Genomic DNA, 20,629 nt, shown 5'->3' with positions numbered 1-20,629 from the left:
TAAATGCCTCTTTGTCTCGAAATCTTCAAAATAGTGGTTTTTCATCAATTTTTCATCTGGATTTTGCTTAAAAAAACAGTCATAACTTTTGACACATCTTTTTAGAAAAATTTTCCGCAAAATTTGAAATAGTTCAATTCTTTGCGGACAAGGTAAAGAAATTTTGAAACAAAAAAGTTAATTGCCCATTAAAGCTAAGCACTTTTTGTAAAAGAGGGTGATGCAACATATTATTAACATCTTTTTAAAGTTCATAACGTCATTTTTGCAATTAAATTCTTAATTACTCTTAAGGGATTCGATTAAAAAGCAATTTATAAAGGCAATTCTTTGTTAAAAGTGTTAAGGAACCTGAAATATAACTTTTATGTACAAATTCCAAAATCAATTTTTGGACTATGGTCAGAGCCCTTAAGGGAACTTATTTTGGCGGATTTGGCGAAATTAGACGAAATTCGCCAAAATTAGTTCCCGCCAAAATTAAATATTTTTAAATATTTTATTTGGCTACATCCCAAGTTATACTTTAATCGTAGAAATTTTAGCGAGAGTAATTTTAGCGTATATTAGCGAGTCAGGAAAATCTTGATTTTTTTTGGATTTATTTTAGCGAATCACGATTTCAAAAAATTTCGCACGGATAAATTTTAGCGAATACTTGTCTGAGAAAGTTTCGCGTGGATTAATTTTAGCGAATCGCCATTTCCAAATAACTTTTTGAGATGTATTTTGGTGAAAGTTCGAGATATAACGGAGGTTCGAGATAAGCGTGTGTTTTTAAGCCTACATTTTCTTCCAGAACTCTAGGGACCGACAAAAATAAATATCTTTATTAGTTTTCGCAAAAATCGTAAAAAAAAAAGAAGAAAAAAACTGGATTTATTTTAGCGAATTGTGTTTTGGAAAAATTTAGCGCGGATAAATTTTAGCGATCTGTCGATTCGGCGTGTTTTAGCGAGATTAATTTTAGCGAAAATAGGGAAAACTCGCTAAAACGCTAAAATTAGTCTCGCTAAAATTTATACGATTAAAGTAGCTGTTTTCGTATGGAAATTTAGTGCAGAAAATTGCCAAAAATGAGGTTTTTTGAGATTTTAAAGAAAAGATACTTTCTCAAAAATTCTCCGAAATTGTATTTTTAGATACTAAATAGATACATCACCTGAACCAAAAAAAATTCCAAAATGTTTAATTTTTACCGAGATTAGAGCTTTGAAAGGTGAAAATACTCTTCTTCGAAAAACTCTTCGTTTTCTTCTTCATTTAATTTTTTCATTTCAATCTTTCGATTTTTAAATTCTAAAAAGGTAGGTTTAACAGGACATATAAAAAAAGTTATATATTAATCTTTTTAAAATGTAGAGATTGCCATTGAAGTTGGTGTAAAATCAAAAAATTGGGTATATCCAGAGCCCTTAAGGTAGCTCGAAAATAGATCTTGTAATTTGTCCTTTAAACCACTAAATTTCGGTTAATAAAGGCGTAAAAATTTGGATTTGAATTTTAATTGGGGAAAATAAATCGAGTAAAAGTTTTGATCAGGTGATGAAATTTCGGGGATGAAATTCGTCACCCCCTCAAAATTTTCTCTCATTTTCACTTTCCCCCGACATTTATTTTCCCCGATTTGGGAAATCTTGGCGGATTTGGCCAAGATTTTCTATCCACCAAAATTTCTTCTCTTAGTATCTTAAGGGAAAAATGACTTTTATCTACCAAACCCAACACATTAGTCAGGTAAAATTAGGTAATAAACCGCCAAAACCGGGACAAAAATGGTGTAGAGATGAAATTTTGCACAGAGGTCCAGGAACATGTCAGGAATCGCCAAAAAAAAGCCCCACTCCCAGGAAGATGGAAACACTCTCAAATCCATAATGGTGGACATGGTACTTTCTTTCTACAATTAACAATTAATAAAGGGGAGACCCAAATAAAAGGGCTAGAATCGAATCTCCTTGGTAGGATTTGAAGCCAACAAATCCTACCAAAGTTGCGCGGCCTTGAGTGGCGCGGCGGATTTTTTTCCGTCAACGAACGAAGACCTTAGCCTGTACCAGACCACCACGGCTTTTTCCTCGACACCGACAGAGTGATAAAAAAATCGCGTGTTGGGATAGAGATAGGCTACGAAGACATACGCTAGCGGCCGAATACCTTTATTAAAACTTTAATGCGTGGTTTTCCAGCGACCGAACCTACGCTAACGGCCGAAGACCTACAAATTTAATGTGCGATCAGTTTTCAGCGGCCGAAGACCTACACAAACGGCCGAAGACCTGCAAAACTTAGAAAATTGAGAATCTAAATCTGAGCCAGCGGACGAATACCTTTCTTTGCCGCATGAAAGTTTTTCGCACCAAACTGCCGTTCAAGCAATAAATTTTTAATATTTCGTGAAATAAATTCTTTTCGTGATAAGTCACATGAAAACATAATGGTACTCTTGTAAACATGGAGAGGGATTTGATTGCTGATATTTTTGAGGAAATCGAATCAAAGTACGAAATTGTTCTCCATAGATATAGAGCATAAACACAATCACCCCGTGAATTCTCTTCATGCTTTAAGCTTTAAATCGATTTCAGAGAAAACGCAAAATTATATCAAAAAGCTATTTGAATCTGGTATAACTCCATCACAGATCACAAGCATATGCTGAGTTTCTAAGGGAATTTCGTAGGAAATGTGCTACCGAGAATTTTAAACGTTTTTTTGCCGGCTGGGAATAGCCCCATTCTTTTTCACCGTCCAACATATATCAACAACCGTATGTATAATTTGACAGCGATAGCCTATAGTTTTTTAATATCAAGGATTTAAACCTTAAAACCCGAAGCAATCTCCTCACAGGAAGAAGATCTGAATATCGGCATTATGAGAGAGTATAAGCTCCAATTTCAGCCCATCACATAAAACCGTGCAAAAACGAAAAAAAACGAGGATTTAGATTTAATCACTGGGTAGGAAATAACGATAAAGAAGGAGAAAAACGACAATTAAGAAACAATGATAGAAAAGTTTCTTTTAATTTGTGTTTATTCGTATAACGAATTTGACTGGTTAAAATCGAAATATGTTGCAAAATATCTTCTCGAGGTAAGGGGGCACGAGGGTTTTTGTATAATTTTCAATTGCAACATGAAAATTTTGTTGCTGCAACAATAAAAAATGATCTCTTCCGAAAGCTGTCGAGATTTTTTTCAAGCTGTCGCGTTTCCAAAAACTGTCGCGTTCTCAAAAACTGTTGCGTGATTTCAGATGTTACTCAGGAAATTCTCTTTTGTAGCCTTGTGGCGCGAATTCATGTTAGTTTTTGAAAAAAAATGCAAAATATGTCACTTTCAAAAGTGACTTGAAACCACATTTATGACGAAAAAAATTCGAAAAAAATACAGTCGGTCGGATTCATCGTTCATTAGGTTTTGATTTAATAGAGGACATGCAAATTACATTTAGGCTCGACTGGACTGGCGTTTCCTACATTGGGCCAAAAGTCACTTTGTCCGGGGGTAAATCACTGAAAATTGTTATATCCTTCACCCCCCCCCCATATTCAAATTTTTCTGGAAAAGCCCATTATTCTTCAGTGCAGGTGATTTCCAGTGGTTTCTTTGAGAATCGTCCTAATAACAATTTCTGTTTTGATTGGGAATGCGACAATTTTTAGGAACCCGACAATTCTTAGGAACGCGACAATTTTTCTGGGAACGCGACAGTTTGAAAGAATTCACGACAACTCGAAAGAAATCTCGACAACTCGAAAGAAATCTCGACAGCTTTAGAGAAATCTCGACAGTTTGAAAGAAATCACGACAACTTGAAAGAAATCTTGACAGCTTTAAAGAAATCTCGACATCTTTCGGAAGATGTCGCACGTTGACCCTTCTCGCTCGGCTTCCATAAATCTAATGCGGGGACAAAATGAAACATATCCATGCGATTGCAACAAAAAAAGCATAAACCTAAATGCAAAAATATTCGTGCAGCTTTTCTAAAACGATGACCTTTTTAGGGTTCATTTTAAAGCTGTTTGAACTTTCTTTAAATCAAAGATTTTCGCCTGCGGCGCCAAATTGGAAAGAAAACTTTCATTCTTTGAGCCGAATCAATGTTCTGACTACTTTAGGCGTACACTTTAAAAATTCTAGGAAGGGCCATTCGCGAAAGTTTATGCTCGAAAAAATTCTTGACAAAATAGAAAATCGGATCAGGTCCGGTTAGCGTGGTACACGGGTACAAACTATACTTGTGAAAGATACAACTATACTTTGTACCAGAAACTATTTTACTGACCAGATCGAATTCACTAGTATACTTTGTACCCATTACAAGTATACTTTACACCCGCGATCAAATATACTTTACACCCTGATCAAGTATACTTTGCGCAAGCGATCAAGTATACTTTACACCCGCGATCAAGTATACTTTGCACCCGCGATCAAGTATACTTTGTACCCTGATCAAATATACTTTACACCCGCGATCAAGTATACTTTGTACCCATGATCAAGTATACTTTGTACCCCGATCAAGTATACTTTGTACCCATGATCAACTATACTTTACACCCGCGATCAAGTATACTTTGTACCCATGATCAACTATACTTTGCACCCGCGATCAAGTATACTTTGTACCCCGATCAAGTATACTTTGTACCCCGATCAAGTATACTTTGTACCCATGATCAAATATACTTTGTACCCATGATCAAATATACTTTGTACCCATCACTAGTTTACTTTACACCCGCGATCAAGTATACTTTGCACCCATGATCAAGTATACTTTGTACCCATCACTAATATACTTTGTACCCTGCACTAGTATACTTTGTACCCCGATCAAGTATACTTTGTACCCTGATCAAGTATACTTTGTACCCTGATCAAGTACACTTTGTATCCACAGAATCCGCAATAAATCAGTTATGGTCAGTAAAACTCGAGTGCACCACTTGACAATCGAATTTCTCTCAAACCAGTCGAATCGGTTAAATTGATAGAGCGAAATGATGTTACAAGGTATGTGGCTTGAACCGCATATGCTATTAGCCAGACTTAAGGACGAAACATCGTTTAAGATTTCATTTCATGTCTCTGGTCTTTAATTACGAATTTTTAAACTTTCATTAAAATGTTTATGAAAAAAGTCTACAAGTCTGCTTGAGACCCAAACACAAATAACTCGGTACCTGAACACAAGTCCACTTGGTACCCCCTAGGAGTCCACTTGTACATAGGTATAACTCAGACAATACAAGCGACTGTCCCTCCGCTTCGTGCCAAAATCAATTTTACGGACCAAAATATTCCCCTTCACTTTCAAATGTCCCGTTTCTAAATTAACAAACACAAAGAAAATAAATAAATAAAATTATAAAGCAAAACAATGAATTACTTGGCATGTTTTCTTTGTTCTGTGAAAAAGATGTTCAAAAAATTCAAAAAGAATCCTTTAGTTATAAAAAATACAAAGATTTACAACGTTGTACTCTATCATCATTGGGGATAGTCAATATTTATGCGATTGATGATGTGGTCAAATGGAGTATCCAACCCATACCAATCTCTTAAAACAACAAGAATACGTTTAAAATTAGTTTGAACAATTTTCTAGACAACTACTGAAGAGCCAACTCTCTTTACCCCAAGGGTAGAATCTAACAAGATTGCTGTTAAAATTTTTGAAATGATTCGAAACATTTTGACATTATTTGATGAAATCTTAACAAAACTGCTTGATTCAATAACATAAAACCCAGCGAAAACCCGTTCAAGTTTTGCATAGAGAAGGATGTAACAAAAACGCATAAAACCTCGATTGTTAAACGCTAACAACTGTTTATATTAAAATATGAGTTCCGAAAAAAGCTATTTTAATGAAAATAAAATCAAAGAAGTTACCTCCACATAAATTCCTCCATGTAGCTAGTTAGGAATTGGAGCTGGATTCCCTTTATTGCCTTAAGCTTCAATTTAAATCTGTTCCAATATGATTCGATATTCTGAAAGTGAATACATGAGTTTTGAAATTAGATTTTAATTGCTATTTTTAATATATATCTAGAAAAACACCAGCACCAGCACTAAAAAGCCTTGATTTCATTCCCTCTAAAGGACAAAAGTCGGGCGGCACATGCCCATTATTCCGCAAACCTAGTACCCCCGGCCCGGGTTATGTGAAGAGATAATTGATTTTGTGTTGAAAATTTAGACTAGGCACATGGTCTTACTTGTGTGTGTGCACCAGTTTGAGGATCCACAAAATGGTAGGTGTGGTTGACAGTGTTGTGTTGTACACAATTTGGAACAAACTGTTGCAACCGATTGTAAGCCGGCCACCGGTCGCTGTGAACGACAGTGTTTGGGTTAAGAACATTATTGATAACATTCACTAAAGTGGGACGGTTTCGACGGTTGACAATCTCCATATAACCTCTGGCTGGGGTGAAACGCGTATCCACGAACCCAAATACCCAAACAGGTTGTCTTCTTCTGCCGACTCCTCCCTAGAAATTATGATTGGAAATTAAATCTAGCTAGAATTCAACAAATTCGGATTTCAGAGTATTATGTCCTCTCTCGGGTGGACTTTTTCATCAAATAATCGCTTGGAATTTTTACCTAGGAATAGCCCTCCCCTCAATAAAACATGCTTTGGGTTATACGTTTTGCAACCTGTCATATTTGTGTATTTTACAAATTAGTATATTGCTGTACTGGCGGTTTATGGGTGAAATGTTTTGATACGCAAAAATGAGTTTATATACATTCAACTATCCAAAAGAAATTCACGAGGTTTTGTCCTAGAATAGATGTCACAGATCCTAAGGGTTTGGGACCCTTTACTTACTAAATTTCATATAAAAAAGAATCTATATACAGCTGAAAGAAAATTTGTTTAGCCAAAGTTTTTCAACTGAATTGTAAAACAAATTATTGAATCGATGGAGTGATCTTAAAATTGTCTACGTGTACAGATTATTCCCATTAGCCACTTTCATAGGATTCGGGCAACTGCTACATGCTATTTTCTATTCAATTTACAGGGGAAAAAGCACAAATATGTGCAGATTTCCCTTCAATAAAAACGGCGGGAAAAGCTAATTTTTGTAATCATTAGTAAGTGACTTGGGAATTTAGGAACTGTTGGAACATTGACACTCTCTTTGTTAAAGTTATATCTCAATTCGCAAAAGAGTTTGACTACTTCAGTGACGTAGCAAAATCAGGATCCAAAATTCATGTACTGAAAACACGAATCCTATGAAATAGGAACAGTTGAATTTCTGATAAAGCTGAACTGTGGGGGAGATTCCAAAATTAATCCCCCGAAAGAAAACTTGCCATTGAGCAATTACTATTCAATACCAATATAACTAACATACCCTTTGAACGTGTTGGAATTGACTTTCGTCAATTTGCACCACGAAGTTTGGCCCACCACCACCCACAGTTATCGGGTTGGCTTGCAGATGATTCGTACAGACCTGCCGCAACAACTGGAACATTTTGATCGTGTGCTCCTTTCTGATGCCGACGATGTTGGTTGTTTTTGTCATTGAAACTTTGTTGGCCCACAAATAAATGGTAAAAAACAGGTCCAGAAGAGATACTCTTCGCCAACTCGCAAAGATTGTGCCTTCTCTCAGCCTCATCGAATCTCTACAAGGACGGCTATTGCATTTCCTGCAAGAGAAATTTGTAATGTGAGGACCATGACTCATTCTAGAAGACCAGATACGCCAGGTCTCTTTTTGTAGAAAACTTTTATGATCGAATCTTTCTATATTTTAAGCTTCAATGTAAATCAAACAACAACCTTTTAGTAAAATTACAAAGAAGGTACTAATTTTCGCGCGTATTAATTTTCACGCAATTTCGCGCAGAGGCCCGTGAAAAATTGTACGTAAAAGTGTAATTTTTAGGGAAATAAATGCCTTGTACGAGAAATTGAATCCACGCGAAATTTTTCAAACTGCTGACTCGCGAAATTAAATCCAAAAAATTTCACGAATTTTTTGGCTTGCTAAATTTAATCTCGCGAAATTTAATCCGATTATGTAAAGTAGTGCCACCACTGCAATGGAAAGTGACCATTCTTGATGGAAATGATGGTTAACATCTTAAGAGGTTTAGAAATCAAGCAGATGACTGCTCTCCTTCGTAGAGCTAAATTTGAATTTCGAATATCAAACTAAATATCACACACACTAAATTATTTTTAACAAACAAAAAAAGTGTAATATAAGTAATAGTATAACTCACCACCGATATCCATCCCAACATTGGTCGTGTCGCTCCAAACGCATGTTAGAATTGCATCCTGGACAGGCTTTCACGATACTCAGCAATCCTTGACCTTGCAAAAAGTGGACAATCGCGATTTTGTCATTTCCAAACAGTAGAGCTCCCGATCTTTGTAAAAATCTGCGTTGTACAGCAGCCATCCTCAATTCAGATAAGCATCAAGGCAATGATTCATTTAGGTCGCACGAGTTTTAAATTTGTCTACCCCAGATGTCCAGATGCTAATTTTTTCAAAAGGAAATTTTTTGAGCATGACCAAAAGAAAAAACACAGAAAAATATTTACTAGACAAGTATTTTTTTCCAAGATTTACTTCACTATTATACTTATTTATCTTGGCGAGTTTAAAAAATTTAAATTTGGCGTCCTATTTTATTTTATAAGAAGACACATATAAACATAATAGGGACATAAAGACTTATGACCAGACAAAATTTTTCTTCTTTCCAACATACATTTTATTCTTCAAATCAATGCATTCGGTATATTTTCAATATACATAGAGGTTAATGCTTGTAATACAAATTTATACCACTTTCAAAATGAATTACACAGGGTTAGTTCAGATTGAAGACGAGCAAATTCTTATTTTTGAATTGATGCAATATGGTCTTCTTTCAAGAACGAAATCCTGTAATAATGTCAGAAAACATAATCACCAAGTTCAGATGGAGTACGAGGAGATTGCGAAACGATGGTAAGATTTTTTTCTTTGACTGTGTCTGTAATTATTTAGGGCCAAAGCTTAGTTTCCTTTAGGTCTAATAAAAATAACAACGTGATTATAATAATCCCCTACTGAGCGAGCACTTGACCCGGAGGGGCACTGACCTTAACGGTCGACGGGGACGTCCCGCTGGAGTTCGAAAAGTGGACCCTGTAAGATACGAATCGTTGATAAAATTAGAACCCTGTCAAAGCAAAGAGATTGAGAAATTTTCGTATTTTCGCCTTGAAAAATGGCAAAATTATTAAAAGTTGACAAAAAGTTGCAACTTTTTTTATCTTTGCCCTGAAAATTATTCAAAGTAACCAAAAGTCCACCCTGAGCTATTAAGCCCCGAGACCAGATCTGATGAAAAAACTTTAAAATTCTAGCTATTTTTTCGCTCTCTTCGCTTGCAATAATCTGTGCTATTTATCTAGTCGAGCCTTCTTTTCGAAATATATTCTCACTCTGATCTAATAAATAATCTTCATAACTAAATTAGTACAAATTAATGAACACTCGGGGTGCAAAATTTGAAAAGTCAAGGGCACAATTTTGAAAAAATATAAGTTAAGAGGCTCAGCCAGGGGTCTGCTTGACGCGTGATGAATGGCCATTTTTTGCTGTGAATACAGTCGACGCTCTCTAATTTTCGACCAAGTGGTCGCACACTAAAAGCACTTTAAACTGCGCCCTGATAAATACCAAATTTGCTATATAAATGTGCTTTATTCACCTCATTATACTTGGAAATTTCTAATCATCCTTACAAGTAACTTTGGGCCTAGATCTTTGAAAAATTCTTTGCGACGCCATGTCTGAACCGAAATTTTGAGTTGTTGTGAATGCAAATACGAAAAATAATTCAAGTTTGAAAACTAGAATCGATATGATAAATATCGTTAATAGTGAGGTTAAGTATACCGGGATAATCACGACGACGGACGAAAAATGTAATAGGCTAGTGGAAATACAAAATTTGATTGGTTGAAACTCACTAGCCTGTTAAATTTTCGTTCGTCGTCGTGATTTTACCAATTTACTTAACCTCACTAATATCTTTCAACTGCTTACAGGAGATGTAAAGAATGTTCAAACACGATATCCGTTCTGGCTGGTTCATTTTTTAACCGATCACACACCACACTACTAACATGGATCCAAGTTATTAAACTTTGGTGTCAAGAAACCACTATAGCTGTGAGTAATAATTTATTCTTGGTTCTTGGAATATATTAAACACCTTTGCATCTCACAGTTCCGTAGCTATTACAACTGAAAGTTTTGAGTCACTCACCACCAATGTATCTTTATACAGGTGACTCTAAACCAACACTTCAATTTCTTCAACCCTAAGCATTGACTTAAAAGTTCAGTTAAGTACCTTAAGGGAACTATTTTTTGCGAGAACTAATTTTTGCGGTTCGCAGTTCAAGATTTAATATTTGCGGGAACTTAATTTTGCGGATTTCTCACTTGAAAGAAAATTAGAGCCGTACTGTGAATTATTTGACCTTTGTTTTTCGCATTTGAAAAATTTTGCGGGAACTTAATTTTACGGTTTGGGCCTGAATCCGCAAAAACCGCAAAATTTAGTTCCCGCAAAAATTAGTTCCCTTAAGGTAGTAGTTAAACAAATCCTCGCCCAACCATACCCATTCATAATGTGCTTAAGTGAGGTCCGGGTCTTGATTTCAACGTTGAGGGGTAAAAAATACAGCGACTAAGGGGGTGTAGCCATTATTTGGGCCGACGAAGAAAAGTTAGAATTATACGTCCTCGGGTAACGGATGGGTACTCCGGATTGAGAAAAGCTCAATTATAAATCCGACGAGAAGGGAAGGCTCTGTTGTGAACTTAGCGAATTTGTAAACCCAGGGAGATGGATACTTTGGGTAGCGAAGGCTCATTTGTAAACCCAAACCCAGGTGATAATTTAGTACTTGGTATTAGCGAATGATTACGGTGGGATTACTTGGGTTAGGAAACGCCTAACTATAAACCCTTGTTGATGGTCAGGAAAGGTCAGCCCGATTGTAAACACTTTTTAAAACAGGGCAATGAAATATGGGCACTTAGGATGCGAAAATGTCGATTGCAAACCCAGGGTGAAAGGTGCTGTCAATAAGAGAAGGCCCGATTGTAAACCCAGGGTGGGTGATGGTTACTCGGGATAAGGCAAGGCAAGGTAAAAAGGTAAACTTCTGGTGATAAACCAAGGTAACGGACGCTCAGGAATAAGGAATAAGGGAAGGCTAGTTGTACACCCAGAGAGATTGGTAAGGAATAAGCCTCCTCAGGTGAGTTACGGCATATCCAAAACCAAAGTGGACCAGTTCCACGGGAGTTCCACTCACTTAAGAAATATCAAATATAGTTTTTTAGAAGCGCATTTTGATGTGGATTAACGTGATACCTGTTGATTGACGTCAATTATTCGTAAAAAATATGAAATTCTATTTGGGTACTTTAAAAATATTTTGACTTTTATGACGTTTATAAATGAGCGCAAAATCCAGGTAAAATGGTGATAACTCGTGAAAGAAATACACCGTTTAGGAGTGTCGACTGCGCACGCGTCAAAACAATTTTTCATTGTTTTGATTTTAGTGACCGCTCTTTCCCGCGTAAAAAACGGTAGGTAAAATTCCGGTTCTCGTAAGGAAACCTAGCAGAGAAATGGTAGGTAAAGAACTCCTTTTAATCATAACTTCTTTTCCTCCAGATTAATTTTTGTGAAATTTTCAGGAGAGATTCATAAAATTATCATTCATATCATGTTCAAATATCTAAATCATTCTCTTTAAAGGAAAGAAAAAAATTGGCAATGTTTACATTCCTCTAACCTTCTACAGTACTAAAGTGCGCATTTTACCTACCGTTTTCACGGTGGAACACGGTGGAGATAGTGAGACTCCTAAGCGGTGTATTAATATTAATAAAAACTAAAAAAACTACCCCTAATTTCAGCTCCGTAAACCAATTATACCGTTCTCTACACTGCTAGTTTGCGAACAATCAAACAAACTCATAAACAAGCATTCTGAGATTCTAGCTCAAACTAAACTAAAAAAGTTTGAAGTTAAAAACATATTCCGACGTCAGTACGATTTGACGTCAAATCACAGTACTGTAGAGCTGGCTGACAGGCCCCTGACAGGTCGCTGGTTTTAAAATGGCTGTATTTCTTTGTATGGTTGAGTAAGAGATCAGTTGTAATATGTTTATTTGCTCATAATTTCATGCTCTTCCAGAATATACCAATCAATTTTGTTTATTTTGACTTTTGAAACTCAGCTGTTTTCCTACCCCTCATTCATATTCCCCTGCAGTTTTGCCTATTGCGTCACTATTTTGGTCATAAAAAGTTTTCCTGGGCCTTATCCGCATCCTCCCTCTCAAAAATATGTTATAATACAATGTTCTTTGGGATAGATTAAAAATGGCTAGGTCCTAAAAATATGTCACGGAACTCCAGGCTTGCCCCTACTATTATATGATATTCTTTTTACTACTCTATTTCTATTTTCTATGGGCGAACTGTATTCAATATCAAATACTATTTTTAGGCGATTGCTGCTCAAACCCTGCAAACAGAGTTGGTAACGGGTGATCATGTAAAGTATTTGAGAGAGCAATGCCAAGCGTATTTGGTGAGACACCCTTCAATCATCGGAGGCCCTGGAATTCATGTGAAAGTTTCAACTCTAAAGAAATGCCAGAAGAATGGAAACCACGATATTTTGATACTAACGCAACCAAACAAACGCACGGGATATCTTCTCCACAATAAAGATGACCGATACTCAAATGCTGATAGAGCATGGGTTTTACCCATTGCTCAAGGGAGTATGGTCTTCAGTGAGACAAATTTTAATATTCAACCGAATATTGCGGTATCCAATACTGTTGATTTATACCAAGGCAACAGTCATCTAGCTGAATAGCATGCCAAAAGATGGATTTGTCAGAAAAAAGGAATCCGCTGCAATAAAGCGGGAGGGTACTTGGCCGAGTACAATCTCCGTTTCTATGGGGAAATTGCAGAAGATTCTTTCGGGGACTGCTTTTTACAAGCTATGGTTGCAAATTATGCAAATGAACTATAAACACGCACATGTTTGATCATATTGTTTTCTTCTGTTATTCGAGAGCGTGCTTTCAGTGCAAGTTGTACTCGAATACTTCCTTGGCCTTTCTAGAAGTTTTTAAAATATAATTTTTTTGAAAAATAGGACAAATCCTTAACCTATGAAAACATACCTATCTTTTAGTTTTTTCATACATAAAGCCGATTCGCTTTGAATGTGCACTAGTTTTGTTACCATACTGAAACTACTCTCACGGGAATTATTCTAATTATTGGAGACTGACACATGATAGCAAAAAAGAGTGCACACATAAAGCAAAATGGAGTTCAGAATTTTCATAGGACTTCTTTGTAAAGTCTTTTTTTATTGGGACCAAGTACCATACACATGTATGTAGATCATTTCAAAAGAGTAGTGATATAAAAATTCAATTTTTCATTCGTATTATTCCTTAAATTGAACTGCAAATATTTCAGCCACTTGAATAAAATTAAACACGTTGAGCCTACTGGCATTTTGCATTCTCATAAATGATTCGATTTTAATAGCTTTTCCATTGTATTTTCTGTCATGGTATTTCGAAAAATTAACATTTTAGAGTCATTGAAAGTTGATTCCGTCAAGTTCAATTTTGACAGATTAGACAATAAATAGCTACGAAATCTCTCAAAAAGTGCACTCATTATGACTGAAACCTTTTTGCCGTAAGGCTAGGCTACGGCAAATCTTGCAAATTTTACAATATATAGAAAAGACTGAATAAAAAACGTGCACACATAAAAAAATCTTTTCGTTGTTTTGGTTCTTTTGTTTGACTTAAAATGCCAAAAGGGAATTTCAAATGGGAGCTAATGCCAGCACGATGGCATCATTAGGCGTTTGACAAAGTATACTTGATCATGGGTGCAAAGTATACTAGTGATGGGTACAAAGTATACTTGATCGTGGGTGCAAAGTATACTTGATCGCGGGTGTAAAGTATATTTGATCGCGGGTGTAAAGTATATTTGATCAGGGTACAAAGTATACTTGCTCGCGGGTGCAAAGTATTGATCGCGGGTGTAAAGTATATTTGATCGCGGGTGTAAAGTATATTTGATCAGGGTACAAAGTATACTTGCTCGCGGGTGCAAAGTATACTTGATCGCGGGTGTAAAGTATATTTGATCGCGGGTGTAAAGTATATTTGATCAGGGTACAAAGTATACTTGCTCGCGGGTGCAAAGTATACTTGATCGCGGGTGTAAAGTATATTTGATCGCGGGTGTAAAGTATATTTGATCAGGGTACAAAGTATACTTGCTCCCGGGTGCAAAGTATACTTGATCGTGGGTGTAAAGTATATTTGATCGCGGGTGTAAAGTATATTTGATCAGGGTACAAAGTATACTTGCTCGCAGGTGCAAAGTATACTTGATCGCGGGTGTAAAGTATATTTGATCGCGGGTGTAAAGTATATTTGATCAGGGTACAAAGTATACTTGATCGCGGGTGTAAAGTATACTTGATCGCTTGCGCAAAGTATACTTGATCAGGGTGTAAAGTATATTTGATCGCGGGTGTAAAGTATACTTGTAATAGGTACAAAGTATACTAGTGAATTCGATCTGGTCAGTAAAATAGTTTCGGGTACAAAGTATAGTTGTATCTTTCACAAGTATAGTTTGTACCCGTGTACCACGCTAACCGGACCTGATCCAGAAAATCTGTAAACTTCAAACTTTGAATAAAATGTAACTTTTATGGCACTTTTTAGCCTGCTAAAAAACTAGTGAGTCAAAGGACAAATGTTTCAAGCCAATCCAAGAAGTATTCGTCCCTCTTTGATTCGCGAAAGTTAATATTTCTACAAAGGAGAAAGTTAATGCTCGCGAAAAATATTCTTCCGTTAAATTTGCGAAAGTAAATGTCGTGAAATTCGCGATTTTTCGTCCTCGCAAAAGTTTCTGCTCGCGAAAGTTTGTACGCCTAAAGTACTTGAAAGATTCGAAATTTTCATGAACCCAAAGAAAACAAAAAAAAACGAAATCTCTTCATCTCCTTTCATCCTATCCTCTCCATATCAAATTCTTCGTCTCACACACTTTAAATTTTCTTGGAATTAAATTTTATTAAATATTTCCCTACTATAGGGGAATATTTATTAAAACGGCCTTTTTCCGTTTCCTTTTCCATTTTCGATGTTAAAATGTTTTCTTTATTCGTGCTGCACATTATGACTAGGCTCTTCAGTCACGTGACTAAAAATCGTCGCGAAGATTTAGCGGGGAAAAAAATAGTATCAATCTATCAAAATATGGCAGCCAGGGGTTTGTTTTAGATTTCGCTAAATGCACAGAGCGCGCAGAGCAATTTTTTTCCCCGATAATTTTTCCTATCCGTCATTCCGTGATTCAGGGGGCATTGGGAGGTAGGGTCAGGGTTGCTAGTAACGGCTTGTCACTGTGCCGGGTGCATACTCGGCGCCTTGGGCCCCGCAGGGTTGCTAGTAACGGCTCGAATTTCAGTTAGGTTTAAAAAAGGGGTACTTTTACCCATATTATAATAACATTACCCCCGTCTTTTGCCAGTTCGGTATAATGTGTTATGAATTGCGTGGTTTTGCTGTGCGGCGATGGCTCAACGGATAGGACGCTGGCTTCCGAATCTGAAGGTCTTTCTTTAGTGGTGGTTCGAATCCCACTCGGTGCGAAAAATTAGACTGGTCGAAATTGATGGACAAATGATTGACAGGTATGAAAACTCAGTCAGAAATGAGAAAGTAACTCTCAGAAAGTAGAATAAACAGGTAAGGTGAAAGATAGGAAAGGGAAAATGGGCCGTCGCGCTCTGTGCATTTAGCGAAATGTTTTGTTTTTACCAGCTTTTCATAAAACAAATGATTGTGTGTAAAGCTCAGAGGACTGCCTGAGTTTCTCTCATGTGTGCTGAATTTACTGGAATTTATTGTCTTTCCCATAAGGAGAAGAAGAAGGGTGGAGAAAGAAGCTGAAACACATGGAAATCCAAACCATTCCTATCTTGACTTGAGAAGAAGGTGAGCATAAATTTCTTTCTGATTTCCATCATGTATATATTGTCTAGATATTAATGGTCAAAACTTGGAAAAGCTTGTACTCTTCTCAGTGCCCCATTTTTAGCCTTGATGCCGGATACTAAAAAGAAAATATATCATAATAGATGCTTTTACTCCCTGTTTACCTTTTTGTATGCTCCCCTCCCTTGTATCTTTTGTGCGCTCTCTGGGATCCTTTGGTACGTTTTCCTTTTTGTACACTACCCATGGTCCTTTTTGAATGCTTTCAGGGTACTTTTTGAATGCTTTCAGGGTACTTTTTGTACGCTCTCCGTTGGTCCTTTTTGTATGTTCCTGGGTACCTTTTTGTACGCTCCCTGTGTATCTTATGGTACGTTCCAGTGTATCTTATTGTGCAGTTCCCCGTATAAATTATTGTACGTACCCCATGTACCTTATTGTACGTTCCCCAGTACCTTATTGTATGTTCCCTGTGTACCTTTATTGTACTATTATTGAACTAACGCTGAAGTTCTTCAGCGTACAACTGAAACGTTTTTGGCGCATTGGCGTATGTACGCTCCCTGTGTATCTTATGGTACGTTCCAGTGTATCTTATTGTGCAGTTCCCCGTATAAATTATTGTACGTACCCCATGTACCTTATTGTACGTTCCCCAGTACCTTATTGTATGTTCCCTGTGTACCTTTATTGTACTATTATTGAACTAACGCTGAAGTTCTTCAGCGTACAACTGAAACGTTTTTGGCGCATTGGCGTAAGGGCACTTACAAAGATTGTTTGATTTTCAGTTGGCGTAAAGTAATAATTCCAGCTCGGCGTGAATGACTCCATAATCCATCGATTTTTAGCTTCCATTTGGCTAAATTTGCTTTCGAAAATACCATACTGGCTTGTACCTTATTATACGTTCCCCATGAACCTTATTTTATGTTCTCTTCTACCTTATTGTATGTTCCCAGTGTACCTTATTGTATGTTCCCAGTGTAGGTTCCCAGTGTACCTTATTGTATGTTCCCCGTGAACCTTATTGTATGTTCCCCGTGAACCTTATTGTACGTTCCCAGTGTATCTTACTGTACGTTCCTCGTGTACCTTATTGTATGTTCCCCTTGTACCTTATTGTACGTTCCGCTTGTAACTTATAGACCTTTTTTCAAAGAGGACGTCCTGTTGAATAATTATGTACTCCAGCCAGGGGGGGGTCAAGAAGTTAGTACAAGACATCATGCCGGTTAGTACCCTGGTGGTATACCTACAAAATTTTCAAAAATCAGTTAGTACTTGATGGTACTAAGTGACTGCTAGGGTGGTGTCAAGTAAAAAATCTAGGAAAACAGTTAGTACAAATGAATACTAAGTGCTACTTTTTTACCTTTTCTAGAAAAATATTAAAAATAAATACCAAAAGCAATCAGGGAAATCCCCCTCCATAAGAGAAATCAAAGAACCTAAGACATTTAAGTCTTCCCCTTTGGAGTTTGTTTGGTATTACCCTTTAGTTAAACACTATATCAGGGGAATTCCCTAACTATAGATTGATAAATAAAAGAAAAAAGTTGATTTTCCCCTAATGTTCGTAGGGAAATTCCCTGTACTTAAGAAAAGTTTTGTGTTTAAATGATCATGAAAAAGTATTTTTTTCTGCCTTGATTGAACGCTACATATTATGTTTATGTTTTTGGTTTACGGTGTTTCATTATTGTATCAATGATTGAGAAGTACTTCGTTATTTGAAACTCTTGTACATATATCGCTGTACAGCGTTGTGTTAAAATAAAATTTTTGATTCATTTTAATTCATCATACCAAATCAATAACGGTTTCAAAACAATTTTGGGAACATGGTTTGACAAAAAGTAAATATCACACTCTCGTTTGATAGGTTTTAAGGGGTGGTCCTTAGTGAATTTCCTTTGAAATCACTTAGTATATTTCGTACTAACTGTCAAAGGGTGGTGGTGTGGCCTCTTTCCTCCAAAGAATCACTTAGTAGGCATGATGTCTTGTACTAACTGCTTGACCCCCCCCTGCTCCAGCCATAAAAACAATGATAGAGCCATGCATAATTACTGTATCATGCATATTGTAATAATTATGCATGGTTTTATCATTGTTTTTCTGCTGGATTACATAATTATTCAACAGGGTGGGCTCTTTGAAAAAAGGTCTATTGTACGTTCCCCTTGTACCTTATTGTACGTTCCCCTTGTACCTTATTGTACGTTCCCTGTGAACCTTATTGTATGTTCCCCGTGAACCTTATGTATGTTTCCCGTCAACCTTATTGTATGTTCCCAGTGTACCTTATTGTACGTACCCTGTGGTTCTTTTTGTACGTTCTCGTAAACTTCTTTAATGGCTCAGTATATATGCATGGCAAACATAGCTCAAACCATCAAGCAGAGTCTCACTTTTTTAAAGTCTTTTTTTTTGAGAGATTTCAGCGAATGACCACACATTTGGCATTGATTACTGTAAAGAGATTATTTCCCATTATGAAATTTTGAATTTTTCTTTCTTTTCACATTCAGGTACCAGGATTGGGCAAAATTATTTTAAAGGGAACCAAAAAGTGCATCTGGGAGCTGAAAATTTTTTTTCAGTAAACATTTTCAAATTTATATGTATCATTTCTCATAGTATCCTAAATTCATTTGCAGTTGTTTTAGAGCTACAGCGCTTCTGAAACTTGATTTTGCCATTTTTCAGGCTAAAAAGCCTTGAAATTAAAGCTTTTTAGCCTAAAAAACAGCCACAGCCATATCACAAAAAATACAATGAATGCTGCAGTTTTAGTTATTCAAAATCCAACATAGGCCAACAATTGATCAAGAAAACTCATTTACAGCATGTTTGGCCTTCCCTGTATTGAACGATGGAGGATTTTATTTTCCAAAAATCTTGGTTACGGAATGACGGAAAAATTAAAAATGCTGTAAAGTTTTAAGGAAACATTTTTAGAGTAAAATATTTGGCAAGTTTCTACCTCTTACTTAGTACTTTCAAACCAGGCATAAATTAATTGCCATTGGGGGAAGACTGGTTTTTAATTGAGAAATCATTTTTGGTTACGGAATGACGGAAAATTATCTTACTTTACTGAAATAAAAAATATGAAATTTTCACTTAACCATATCACCTCAAACATTTTTCAAGCTGATACAGTAACTTTGTATCAAAATCTAAGCATTTGGTCCATCTTGAAAACCTTTCCATTAACCCTATATAGGGTTCTAAAGTTGAATAAGATTTTTACAGCCGATTCTGTTTCATATCATGTGTACCGCATTCATGATAAATTTAAAAAATTGTTTGAGTGTTACCAAAAATCTTTTTGATTTTCTCAAAGTGTTATCGTTGCTATGGCTAAAAATCATGACTTTGATAGCATAATCATCAGTCAGTGTTAATTTATTAACCACTTTAACAATGCAAATTTTTGGGTGACACTCTGTTTCATGTAGAAAATCGGCAGTTTTTGAGCTTTAAAATGCCATAACTTTAGTTTCGCTTGTGCTACAGACTTGTGTGAGCTCTCATTTTTCAGCATTTTTTATTGTGCATCCTCTGAAATTAAAATCATTCAATGACAATCTCCACTTTATGCACGATATCCTTTTGAAATCAAGGTGGTCTCTGGTTCCCTTTAAAATAATTTTGCCCGATTACAAATTCAACAAAGTTTGACGACCTCTAAAGCTGACAATACAATGTAACTTGCTGGCAATGATGTAATGATAATGTTGCACGTAAAGAAGGAGATCCATTTTTAAGTAACTTTTTATTTGTGGATGGTATAATATGGTGCTTTAAAATATTGATGACAAGGAAGTTTTTCATATGAAACTAATGTGAACAACATATTTCGATATCTCCCAAATTCATATTGCCATATTTCTATATTAGTCCCTTAGTAGACAGTCTCAAGATATTTTGGCACTTTCTTACTCAGATGAGTCTTAGAATAATATCAACTTGTAAATCTAAGATTTTATTTCCTTAATGAAGGTAAAAACCAATATTAGTTGAATAAAATACATTTATTTTTGTGTTAAAATGGTTATCATTTGCATGCGATTTTTTAACAAGTTTTTAGACTTATATCATCTGCCCGGGGGGGTACTAGGATTGATGGGTGTCGGGTATGTGCGTGCCAGACCTCTGGAGCCTTACCCTTAGAGAGACTGAATTTTGGTGAAAAGGTGACCCTTAGAGAGACTCAGTGTAGAAAAACCCAACCCTTAGAGAGACTTTTTCACAAAAAATTTCTATAATGGGCCAAAGAAATTCGATTTTCTCCAATTTCGAAAAAATTTCTCTAATTTTTGAAAAATTTTCTCACTTTTTTTAAAAATGTTCTCACTTTTTTGACTTTTCACTTTTCTTTGACCCGAGTTTGTGAAAAAACCGACCCTTAGAGAGACTGATTTTGACTTTTGTTGTTTTGGTAACCCTTAGAGAGACTTTGGGA

At 36.2% G+C, this 20,629-nt stretch overlaps 1 long non-coding RNA gene across 1 annotated transcript; it reads left to right on the top strand.

Moving 5' to 3' along the window:
- Positions 1-15,974: 15,974 nt before the first annotated feature.
- LOC136820947 (uncharacterized) lies at positions 15,975-20,197 on the top strand. Its single transcript, XR_010848663.1, has 2 exons — positions 15,975-16,155; positions 18,690-20,197. It is a non-coding gene; the product is annotated as an uncharacterized lncRNA (long non-coding RNA).
- Positions 20,198-20,629: the final 432 nt, after the last annotated feature.

Source organism: Clytia hemisphaerica, unplaced genomic scaffold (genome assembly GCF_902728285.1).
Source record: "Clytia hemisphaerica strain Z4C2 unplaced genomic scaffold, Clytia hemisphaerica genome assembly, whole genome shotgun sequence".
NCBI classification, from domain to species: domain Eukaryota; kingdom Metazoa; phylum Cnidaria; class Hydrozoa; order Leptothecata; family Clytiidae; genus Clytia; species Clytia hemisphaerica.
This window is presented reverse-complemented; position numbering and strand designations above follow the sequence as displayed.